Source organism: Tympanuchus pallidicinctus, unplaced genomic scaffold (genome assembly GCF_026119805.1).
Source record: "Tympanuchus pallidicinctus isolate F22 unplaced genomic scaffold, pur_lepc_1.0 scaffold18, whole genome shotgun sequence".
NCBI lineage: Eukaryota > Metazoa > Chordata > Aves > Galliformes > Phasianidae > Tympanuchus > Tympanuchus pallidicinctus.
The window spans coordinates 6,299,519-6,312,228 of NW_026294699.1; the positions used below are offsets into that span (position 1 = coordinate 6,299,519).

Below are 12,710 nucleotides of genomic sequence, written 5' to 3' on the forward strand. Positions count from 1 at the left end.
GTTTTGTTTTCTTCTTCAGAATCTGAATTTTCATTTAAATGAAACCCTTGAAATCGGAATTCTTTGATTTTGCAAGTAAATTAGACGCCACATTGCTTCTGAGTCTGCTTTCAGACATTCTGAAACCTGCAGCGCTGAGAGAACTGTGAATCTCCATCACCCACTTTAACTAGGCATTAAGGTCAGACCTTGACATACCTAAATAGGACATGCCCAAAAAATCTGGCTGCTGTGACTAGACACTTCTTATGCATCTCCGTTTTCATGCTGTCCATATTATCACTTTAAAAGTTCAGAGGTAAAAGAGTGAGCCTGCTGAGTACAGCTTACCCTCTCACTCTTTTAGGCATTTACCTGTAGGCAAGTGGCTGTAAAGATGACTCACTTTATTCTGATATTAATGACGAAGCTATGCATCATTGAAGAATGATGTGTACATTTGTTTCTCCATGGCAGCATACATAAGTTATTATTCCAAGAACGAGGTGTAGTTTGAGATGTCCTCAGCTGGTTTTCAAGCCGTGACAGGCATCGTGCCTGTGCCCAGACAAGGGGTAGCCAGTGAGTACAGAACCAGCCCTTCTGTCTGGGCTGGAATTCACACTGTTCTGCAGATAATGTACAGTTCAGTTCCCACCCAGCTAGGATGGATGCTAGAAATTTGTATTTTTGTCTTCTGAAAAGGATTCCAGTGAGTATTAGTCACGAGGATGTGCACGTCTGCTAGCTAAGATGAAAGCAGTGTTTGGGGAAAGTGAAGCTAATTAATCTTAACAGTGTACGAATACTGAGTAAGAGCTGCGCCTCTCTTCTCGTGAGTTTCCCTGAGCATTCCAGACAAATTCTCTGAAATGCATCTCTGCAAGAGAAATAAACTGTCATAAATCAAGGAAGTCCTGAGTACTCTGAGGCTGTGAGGGAAGTTTCTTTCTAAGCTGGCTACTTTGGAATTGTTTATTTTAAATGTTGTTAGTTCCTTCTTCTGGAGCAGTTAATGTTGGTTTCCTTGGACCCTGCCTGTTCTTCATTGGAAGTTCCTTTGTTGATGTTAAGCATGTCAAATCAAGATCTGTGTTAGTCTTATGAATTCAAAAGCTAAACAGTTAACTGTACAAAAATGTGGTTTGGGTTATCGACATTTTAGTAGTTTAGACATTCTTCTTGGTAATTATCTGATTTTTAAAAAAGAGAAAAAAAGCTTTAAATTATTGGTAGAAGTGTTGTGAAGGTGCAGCATGCTTTCTGGTGGGTTTTCATGTGTAGGTCTGTGTGTATGAGCAAACTCCACAGTTGACAGAGGAATTCTGGGTCCCTAATAGTTGCATTGGTGCTAATTGCAGAAGCAGCAGGCTGCCTTTCATGTGTGAGAACTGCTGCAATAAAAACTGAACTGGATATTTCAAAGCAGAACTGTATGATGCTATTTTGGCTTCCAGATACACTTACTGGACTACAGAGGTTTCAGTGCTGGCTGGAGAAACATGTACCTTGCATTTCAGAGCCAGGTGCTAATTTTACTTCATCTGACAACCACAATTCCTGTAGGATGTTTTCCACAGAGACTCAGAACAACCGAGCTCCCTCCACTCCCCTTCCACTGCCTTTATCACTGCCACAGCAGCTCTCTCCCTTGTTGAAGCCACATTCTCTATTTCTCCACTTCCCCATTCCTGTGCATTTTCAGATCCCAAGCTCATGAATGAGGAGCTGTAATATGGCACAGGGAAATCAGCCATGGCACTGAACTCTGCTGCAGCTGTTTTGGAGCTGAGGTAAAAGTTCATATGTGCAGTTGGAGCCCTCCGTGTAATATAGGAAGGGGATGATGGGATGAAGAGCTTGGGGGAAAATTTACTTGTGAGTGAGGATGCTGAGGATAGCAAACAAAGCATTCATTTATAATCATAAATACCTCCAGTGTTTCTTTGTCACCATTTTCATGGTATCATTATCCTCTGCTCTTACAGTTTTCCCTTCTCACAGGCATTTTCTGCCACTTTTCTGTTATCAGTGTCTAGTTAGACTGTGTCCTGCATGGCTTATATAATTACAAATTTGCTATGGCAGATTGATGCCCTTTCTGGTGCTCCCATGATTCCATCTATTCAAACCACATACAAATGATGAACTTCTGCTAAAGTAATTCAAAGGCTGCAGCATCAGTGCCTGATGCATTTCATTCATAGGCGTAACTAACATGAGAAGACTTTTATGGTTGGGCTGAGATGGAGCAAATGACTTAAATGTTCCCTCACCTTTGAGTTTCACAGAAACAGAATAAAATTCACTATTAGTATGGTCAAATGGATCCAAACCTCAGCTTTATCTTCTTGAATATAGAGAGATTCAACAATCCAAATTGTAAGGGAAAAAAGTGGGTTCTGAAAGTGAACAGAGTGTTGTTAGAGGATCCAGAAGTAGCACATAGGAAGCTGAAAGGTCAGAAGGTGGTGGCACTGTGCTTCAGACTCTTGCAGCTTCTCGTCTGGATCCAGGTGGGCAGTTCTATTTCTTTCACAATGCACTGAGACATTTTCAGATGACTTGGTTGAATTTTTATCTCTTGAAATCATCGAGCCTCGACGTGAATAAATCACCATTAATACTCAGCCATGAAAAAATGACTTTTGTGTCCTTTCCTGCTTCATAATGTGTTGGCCTCCGTATTCCTACTGTGATTGCTACTTTAATCAACTGATCTTTTTACTATCCCATTCTAATCTCAAAATCATGAACTACTCAATTTCATATGATAATGAAATATTAAGGATCCAGGATTATGTAGTATGTAAGTGCTCACATATACAGCGAACATGCATTCTCTTCTAACACACAGATGGATCCTGCATTGTTTCATGATTGTCTTATGGTCTTGGCTAGTTACATAACTTATGTCTGCAAAAATCTGGACAAGAAATAGGTAAAATGACTTTTATTTTTTCAATTTTCAATATATTCACTGAGAAATGTGCCTGATTCCTGTTCCTCTCCTCTTTCCTGGAAGAAGGATAGATCCTGATAGATGGTTTAACAATCTACTTCAGAACAAGAGTATTAATTCCACATTTGCCAAGAAAACAAACACAAAACCACCACCATAACTACTCATGTGAAGAAAGGATTTTTTTATGCAGACATCCTCCTTTCCCAGACTGACTTACTGCAAACCTTGGCCAGTTTTACTTGGGGACTCAACAAGGTTAGCTCCATCATATTCCATCTCCAGCAGAATTTCTAGGAATTTCTTGAGAGTCAGCTGGCAATTTCTGATATAAAAGTCCTTTAAATGTAGAACTTTTGGCATCTGTAATTAAGGCTGTAAGTCAAAAATTCAGTCCAAATATGTTAGTGAAGCATTCTCTAACTTTAGAAAGATCTGTGCTAGTTAGATACAGCTCTGTCCACAAATACTCATGGATTAAGAAATATTATGTTATGTAAAATTAGTATAACATAGCATTCAGGCCTCTCAGTAAATTAGGCAATTGAGAATATGAAAGTAGGAAGAGTGCCCAGCTTGGAGGGCTTCCTCTAGGAGCTCTGTAGACATCTCTCTCAGTTGCTGTTGTCGGGAGGTTTGATGTCCATGGTGAGTCACTTTCAAGGGCAGGTTTGTCCTCTGACTCTGTGAGAAGTCCTGTTACCAGCTGTCTTACACTGGAAAGAAATGTTATACTGTATTTTAATTGTAAATCTATTTCAGTTGATAATAATGTCAAAATACTGCCAAATTTTCTTACAGTGAGTCTAGAGAGAATTAGGCTGAACCACACAAATCAAATTGAGTTTGCCAAGGTGACCTTCAGAAACTTATTAACCATGTGAGTAGTAACACGTGATGACCTCAACCCCCAAGTCATTCTAAGACAACTTTACTTGCAGAAAAACCTTTTGGTAAGGTGGATGGGGCTCTTCTTGTATGCAGACAGATTAGATTTGTCCCTCTATTTAGTTCTTTGCTCCAGTTGTCCTGTTCTTACCCTGTTTCATACCTTCACTCGGAGCATGGCCTGAGTAACCTCTCAGTTTCTGCAGTGGTGCCAAAAATATTGTACATGACTTTCTGGCTTTACAGAATGATCCATGTATCCCTGATATAATTCTTCTAGTGTCAAGTAGTGGGGCTATTTCCCTTGAGAATTGTTACAGACAAACAGATGCAATTAAGCACCTAGTACAGTAATACCAAGAAATTCCAATAAACTGATGAATGTGAATTTAAATCTTATGCTCTTTCTAATGATTTCCCATGTAAATGGGTTAACATCCTCTCTCCCAGTGTCTATGGGGAAAGGTTAAAATACTAACAGGGAATATGGATTTTCCAGTCAGTCAGGGAGAGCTCTTTCTAATGCTCATACAATGCCATGACTTCACATAGCAGAGATGGAGCACTTACAGGTAATATCCTGCACATTCTTATGGGTTTTTTTGGCTTCAGGGTCCTGCCAGAAACCCAGAATTTCAGGATACGTTAAAAACATTCCAGTATCCTCCCCAGTCCACACAAAGCCCATGCTTTGTTTGGGAGGAAATATTTCATGAGATTACATTTCTTTCCTAAAGGCTTATCAGAAGCTTCATCAAAGCACTTCAGAAAATGTCTAGTTAAAATAGTTCATAAACTGAGTAACAGCAGCAGAGGGTCTGTAATCCTAGGATGTTTCTCAGGAATATTGTTCTTCATCCAAGAAGATACAGGATTTTGCTCTGCAGTGTGTTCTGGTTCCTTAGAAGGGATGGGATGCAAGTGCCTTGGGACCATCTCCTGGCCAAACAGCTCTGTCTTCATGTCAGGTTTGACCCAGAATCCGAAGTACTGCGGGTAGCATTGTGATGAGGATCTCCAAGCAGATGTTCTTAGCAAAATGGAAAAGTAGACTTGGATCCAGACCAGAGCAGAGTGCTCCAGACCACTTCAAAGCTAAAAATAGCTTATTTTTGAAGAGATGAAAAACACAGATATTTGAAGCTCACTTCCAAATACCAATTTTGAATTAGCTGAAAGAATACCACTTAGCTCCCTCCAATTTCCTGCCTTCATCCTGACTTTTCTCACATATTTTCCTCTTATTCTGTGAGTGAAACTGTCCTGTTTCACTTCCCATAGCCATCAACTGCTGCCAAGGAAGGGTCGCAGATGTCAGGGCTGGAAAAAGCATCTCACCTGGTTCAAGCTTCTTGGTTCCTCATGGACCACACTGACAATCACTCAGGTCCTGACAAGTCTGCAATAAATAGCACTGTAGTATTCCAGCAGTGTGTTACATAGCATTCTGCAGTTTTCCTTCTCTGTTTCTGTATGAAACTCAGTAAAAATATTAATCCAGTGCACACACACAGAACAATGCATTTACTTTCAGTGGCTGCATTTACCATCAAAGTTGATAGTGCTTCCTGAAATTGGTTTCTGATCCCCCTGAAAGACTGCGGGTTTTTCTCTCTCTTTTTTTTCCGTAAAGGTTAACTTCAGGGAAACTGAACAACATATATGAAACTCTAAAATATCAACTTGAAGATAAATTGTGGTACCAAGAGTGTAACTCCTGTGAACTGCCTCCAGTTCCCTCAATTCCCGTGAATTCCCAGTTTCCACTAGCGGGTGGCAGGCAGGTCAGAGTGCGGTTATTTTCTGCTAATCTTGTGCCAACATGTGGCTTTGGTCGTGACAGACAGGTAGGAGGGGAGCGGTTTGGAGGGAGTGGAAATACTAATACTGTCTTCACACCAAGGAGGTAAACCCATTGGTTTTCGCAGCACAGCATTCATTCACTTTAGTCAGACCATAATGAATCCTCTGCGTGTGACAGACCTGCTGCCTAAAATGCCCAGAATGGTACAGCCTGCTCATTTCTGGCCAGCAGGTTGTCTCCTGTGATTCATTCAGCATCCTTCCTCTGCTCTGCGTATGATGATCTCTCAAGTGTGTAGTTGAAGGCAGGGCTACAGCGGATTCTGTTTCTAAACGTGAGCTATAAGCAGCATGTTGTGCAGCGTAAGAAGTACTTAAGTGCCCAAACTTGCCAACATAGATTGCTAAGGCAGTCGCTGCTTTGTAGAAGAGACCTCCACAGTGCAGGAAGGAACTGAATGCTTCTGCTGGCTATTAGGAACAGCCCAAAGAGGCTTCCCTCTCACTTCACTCTCCTTAACTTTGCAGCACTAAAAGTGGAGCTGGCAGCCCCCCAGCAGTCCTATAGCTGGTTTTAACTTGCATTAACTTTTCTGCAGGCTGGGTCCAGCTGAAGTATTTTCTTGTCTGTATACATGCTCCTGGCTCCATTTTCCAGGGCTTCGGCTTGTGCAAAAGCAGCAGGTTTGGGAATGTCACTCATTTTTAAGTTTAACTTACCCTTCCAAAGAGGGTTTGGGCTGTGGAGCTGTCCTAGTCTGAGAGTGCTCCACCAGTGCTGTGAACATAGGCAGGTCCTCCACACCTGCACAAACACCCCACCACTGTTCCCAAGAGTAATTAGTGTTCTCTTAATTAGCAGTTTGTACTTCTGCACAGCGCACACTAGGACCTGCCTTGTGTCCTGCAGTCCGGTGCAAAGGCTCTGCTGATGGATGCTGTGTGCTTACAAAATCTAAAACTGAAAAATTGGGTAATATCAGATTTACATTTGTACATGCAACCTGAAATCTGCCCACTCACATATCTGTGTGCTGAGTGACTTAGGGGTGCTAGTGAAATGTGTGATCTAAACTCTTTCACAAAACTAGGACAGAGTTTGCAGGTAAAGACAAGGAAGGCCTCTTGCAGCCTTCAAGTGCTAGAATTTGCAATTACTATTTCATTAATTAACATAGCTTTCTATGGATAAGACTATGCTTTACAAAGAAGAAAGGTATAAAGAGAAGCTTTGCTAGAGTCGCAGAGTGTTTTTTTGATACAAGCTTCTTGTTGTTTCATTACTTCAATTGCCAGAGGAAGACAGTTTGCTCTATGGTAGGACAGGACTCTGTCTCCATGTGCTTGATGTGCTACTGTAGGTGCCTATGCTGGTACAGTATATCCTATGAAAACATGACAGAGGTCAGCAATGAAAAACATGGGTGCATGCCAGGAATAACTCAAAGGCATGAGAGCTGATGGAGAAAAGTTACTTTGTACTGAGGGTGAAAGGATAGAAGGGGAAGTACTTCTTCCATTGAAGTTAATATGTGGAAGCCTCACCAAAGTCCAACACTGAACACGGTGGCCTTTTGGAAAGTGTCTCTGTGCAAATGCGCCGCCAGCATCCAGAGTGATAAAAATCATGTACTGAGCTGAGTCAAATGGCGTAGCTGAAGTGGAGCTGTAAATACAGTGGTAGGCGGTTTCCTGCCAAAACTCCCCTGCATGTCCAAGAACCCACTGTGACTCAGCCATTGCAGTCACTGGGAACTCAGCACAGACACCCTTTCTAGCAGGGTATTTCTACTTCTCTTTTTGCACCATATCAAGAGGGGCTCTATTCATCCATGGAGGAAAAAACCTGACAATATGGCCCAATATTTTTGTTGTCTTAAAGTGATGATCTTATTGTAGAAAAACAAGGCTGCTGGAACTTCTTGTGAAACTGTCAGTGACCATGCCTGTAAAACACCTGTCTGCTTGGATTCTTGTTAGATCTTCATGTGAAAGTTCTTAGGATTTCCATTAATAGAGTTTAAATGGCTCTTACCTGCATCTCTTGGTGGCCTGAAGGTGAAGTTTTTATTGCTTTCCTTCTGTGTGAAGAATGACTTTTTTATTTTAAAGAGTGTAAATATGCTGAATGGGTGGGAGATGATGAAGTACTTGGTTACAATGCGTTTTCTGATGTACATACTGTTCCTTCAAAGAGTTAGCATCTTCAGAAAGATGATCCATGCTGGAAGAAGCCATGCCCTTGGCAAAATAACAGCAAGAGCAATGCTGAGTAGTTTCTAGGTCAGCAGCATCTAGGGTCTCACCTGCCCAAGAATACTTGAAGCTGTCAGATGTCATCCCTCTGGATTCATAGCTTTGATACTTCTCTGTCATTTAAGATAACACTTCCTTTAGTCCGTTTTGAACCTGTGCAGATGGTTGCCTCTGTGTGCAAAACATTCTGTATGTGCCAAGCTTTACACTTGGCATTGGCAGTTAGTAAAGCAAATCTGAGAGATTTGCAGTTCCCATCAGCTAAGCTAGATTGGGCTGTTCTGTTTTCCCTTCCTTATCCCGTGCAGTATTTGTTCTGTTGCTTCTTTTTTTCTTCTCTCATTTCTAGCCTGTCTCATCTCCTCCAGCTCACATTCTTATTCCTAATTCTCCTTCTTTTTTCCTTTTTTTTTTTCATCCTGTGTTAGTCTCAGCTGATTCTGTATTGGCTTCTTCCACAATTCTGCTTGGACTCTGTCCCCATCTGACCTTTCTCTGCATGAACAAATTCCAGTGTCCCAGATTTAAAAATTTACTCCGCTCTGCTTTTCTCTGCCTTCCAGCTTGTTGTTTATTAATTGCTTCCCGAACTTCCTGCTTGATACCCTTTTACTCTTCAACACTTCTTTTACTTTCAACATGCTCTCTGTCTTTTACTTTCTTTCTCTGTCTCCACTAACGTATACTTCAGATAGTTTTGGTTTTTGTTCTGAGAATTACCTACCTTCTCCAGTTTTCCATTTAGCATCTGAAGCATATCTGTGGTTCCGTTACTGAACTTCTTTCTGGGAAGCACAGGCTCCTCGTACCTTGACTCATGTCATCAACATTTAAGTGGATTCATTTTTTTCTTGCAAATTGGGGGTTGGACTCGATGATCTCTGGAGGTCCCTTCCAACCCCTATGATTTCCAAAACGACCCACTTCTATCCTCTTTTCCTCAGTGCCCTCCAGTAGGGCACACAACAGTGCTGTGCAGTTCGTTGTGTTTGATGAAAGCCACTACAGAGTTGCTGCTTCTCAGACAATAAATCTTTTGCTGCTCTCACAACTGTGACTTGTGGAGGGTTTGGTATGTTTTGAAATGCTCCAATCTCAAAAGCAAGAGTCAGGGTTTTCACCTAGAGCCCCTGAGGAGAGGATACCCAAGCTGGCACTGGGAAGGAGCAGAGGGCAGAGGTGAGGGATGCAGCGGTTGGCAAAGGACAGTGAGAAGGGAGGGAGCACTGGGAGTGCCTGGCTCCTGGTTGGGGGCCTGAGGGCAAACACTGCCAGAGCCCTTGTAGCTCAGCACTTCTATCAGAAATACAGTGATACAGACTGTGAGCACAGTACATCTGCTTCCACGCAGAAATTCTAATTTCTGAATTTTATTTCACCGAGTGACTCGAATTCTACTTCTCCTCTTCCCCATACACTCCTTTTTTAAGTATATTAGCACTTAAGGAAAATTTCTGGGCCACGTGGGTAGCAGTCCCAGTACCCCACAAGCACAGAGCGGCTGCCGAGGCCCTGCTTTCTGAGAAGAGCTTACCAGAGCTTAACAGGTGAGCAGGCAGAGCCTGGGCTGCACACTGCTGCACCCACCTGCATCCCTGCGAGGCGCAATGATCGCTGCTGTGCTGGGACGGCCCTCATGTCGGCGAGGGAGAGCATCGCTCCGTATCGGCCGTGGTGACTCACCTGCAGCTTCTGCTACCGCTGGGGTGCGTTTCACTTCAGGTTACTTCAGGGCAACATCACTGTCAATATTTCCTTTACTAGAGTCTGGAGCCACAGAGATGAAAATAATTATCTCTGCCAGAGTCATTAAAACTGGCAGCTGGTTCCCAATAGAGATAAAAGAATCAGATTTTGAGTGGCGCTCAGCAGTTCCATTAAACTGCTCACTGTCTTCATAAGAAATAATGAAGTTGTGAAATTCTCAAATATTCAAGCATGCACCTGCCTGCACTTTTCTTCTGAGTGAATGGAAACAGAGCAAAGAAACAGGTTTGGGGGCAATTAACGATGAAATAAAAGGAATTCTGCCAGAAGACTAGCCAGCTCATTTTTAATTTGTGGCACTGTGGCATGTAGCTTTAACTTGGAATGGGCTTCTTTACACCATGACCCTCGATTACATGCACTCTTTTGAACTCACCGTATTGTAAGGTTGCCAGTTTAAAATTCCATGTGGCTTAAAATAATTCAGTAACAGTGCTGCAGTGTTCTGAGCCCCTGGATGACATGTCATGCCTTTCAACCCACAGCTCTGTGATGGCTTGGAAAACTTTCCATCTTGAGCTTCCCTCAATGTCTTCCTCTGTTTTTCTCTTGTATATATGTTGAAGTAGTTTGCAGGGACAGATTTAATAGGAACTGGAACTCAGATTTTCAAAGGAATTAGGAGAAAAACCTTCTCTTGTGCACTGTGCCTGTCAGCTATAACTGAAAGGGCTTTCTGGTGAAATAGGAAAGCCACAATGAAAAGAAAGGGAAACAAAGTTAACCAGAAAAACACTCAAACTGTATTCTGTCTGTTTATATTTGTGTCTCTTGTTCACAGGAAGTTCTGCTTTTATCTTTAACACTATGCAAGTTCCTATAAAAGTCAGTTTAGTTATAATATCGCTCAGTTTCCAAAGAAATCACTTGGATTTGTATTCAAAAAAACTTGCTGGCAAGCCCCCTCTGCTGGATGGAACCATCATGTTTTCATCCCTGCATGCTGAAGACATCTAGTAAAAGCTCATTATTGACAAAATAGTTACAGGCTAAGTTCAGAAGAACATTACTGCCTTTCTATTGCCTGTCATAATGACAGGGTGGAGATTCAAATAAGAGTTGGGGTGGTCACTGCAAATATGTTCAGGTCCTTACATCTGAATGAGTATTCAGTCAGTCTGTCATCTCACTATTTTATCATCTAAATTCTCCTCAACTGCGTCCACTTTCTTCACTCCCATTGCTTTCTCTTATGTATTATTTACATCTTTTGCCAGTGATCTCATTGCATGCAATCAGAGTGTACTTATATAGTATGCCAATACAGGAAATATGCATCCCAGAAGTAGATATGCTTTTCCATAGCAATTCAAACTTTGAAGACCTGCTTTGCTTGTCTCTAAGTGTGACAAACTAAGCTCACTAGGTGAAAAACAATACTAACTGCTGTTTAAACCATGCTTTTCATTTGTGTATGACAAAGCCTTTTGCAGGGGCCATCTTTTTAATTACAGATTGGGAAGCAGGCCCGGCAAGGGAAGACAATCTAGTCACTTGAGTACTAATCAGAACTAAAAAGACATGGATTTAAGCCCTGTTCTAAAACAGACTGGCTGGTGACCTTATTTTTATTAATTAGGCTAAAAGCCAGAAAAGAGGATTGCCACAACACAGAGATAGAATTGTGAAGCTTCTGAGATAAGGCCTTGGACCAGTATGGTCCTCTGCAGTGTACATGGAGAGCTGAGTTTCTCGGAAAGCAGATCCAAAGTAGCCGGCATGCCATGCTAACAGCCAGTAAGGAATTACTGCCTACAGAGGTGTGTGAAACATTTCTCCCTCTTGAGCTCACACACATTAATCAAAGGTTTAGAGAGTTCTGTTTTTCAAAATCAGGTCTTCGAAGAAAGGCAGTCTTTAAAAAATCAAGCAAGCTGAGAGAATGTTGCTGGGGCAGGTGATCAGTATAAGGAAAACTGAGATTTCTGCTCCACTTAGCATGATGACAGTCAAACTTTGAGTCCTCCCCTTTCTGGAAGGTGTCCTAACTGCTAAGCAGAGTTCTCTGCTCAATGAAAGGGAAGGAGGAATATTTGTTAGCCAAGGGAGACTTGGAGCCTAATAGCTTGAGCACTCACCTATGAGTGGGAAATGCTGAATTTCTGGTGTCTCCTCTGAGTCCTGTTAAATACTGTTCTTTAAGCAGTTATTAGATAAAGTACATAAGTGGTTTTTGAAGTTGAGCCAGGACTCAGTGCCTCATCTCTCTCAAATCAATGCCTAAACCTGCAGGCTTAAGGGAAAGTCCCATTCTTTCTGTCTGTAGCTCAGTGGCTCTAGAATGCCTTTTTGAGCACTAAAGTGAATTCACAAGACCATAGAGTGCTTACTTCTATAGGCTCGTGGGAAGGTCATCTCTTCAAAATGAGCTTGACAAGTATGTGCTTGAGTCTCTTGGTGCCAGGAAGGGATCTAAGCCTGAATTCTCAAGTGATCTCACTGGTCAACTACTGGATACAACTGGTGGATCTAAAAGATGATTGAAAGAAAATGTTTCTAATGAAGACACTGAAGGGATGAGGGTTTTTTTCAGTTTGCAAAAATAGTGACAATTGTCCTATAAACATCAAATTGTAGTAAAGAATTGTAGTCAAAGAAAAGCGTAATGCATTTGTGTCTTATGTTAATAGTTTGCATGTAATTGTATTTCAGATGAAAATGTGAGCTAAAGTTTCCTGGAATATACTGTAAGTACCACTCGTATCCTAGTGAGTTTAAATGAGTATTCAGTCTTAGCTACAGTAGCCAATAAATGCTAAAATTAACAGCACGTTTGGCCCAGAAAGAAGTTCTGGGGAAGTTAAAAAACCGAACTTGTGCTTAGAATTTGTATCTAACCTCTGCACAGGACCAAGGCTGCTGCTGAAGTAGAAGTAGTCCTAGTTATGCGTTTGCAACGTTTTGTGAGTGCAGTATTTCCTGTCTGTGAAATATGCAGCTGCACTGCCTCCCAGGTTTTAAGTCATCTGTTTCTTGATAACTGCAGCAGAATGAGACAGATATTTTATTGTAGGGTCTGTGAGCAATGAAGGAAGAAAAGAAAGAAAGAAAAAAA

At 41.7% G+C, this 12,710-nt stretch overlaps 1 long non-coding RNA gene across 1 annotated transcript in view; it reads left to right on the top strand.

The window, feature by feature from the left end:
- Positions 1 to 12,342, top strand: part of LOC128079311 (uncharacterized) — a 52,393-nt gene extending 40,051 nt beyond the window's left edge. Inside the window, exon 3 of the long non-coding RNA XR_008206069.1 lies at positions 12,308 to 12,342. This is a non-coding gene — a long non-coding RNA (uncharacterized LOC128079311). The remainder of the gene's footprint in view (positions 1 to 12,307) is intronic.
- Positions 12,343 to 12,710: the final 368 nt, after the last annotated feature.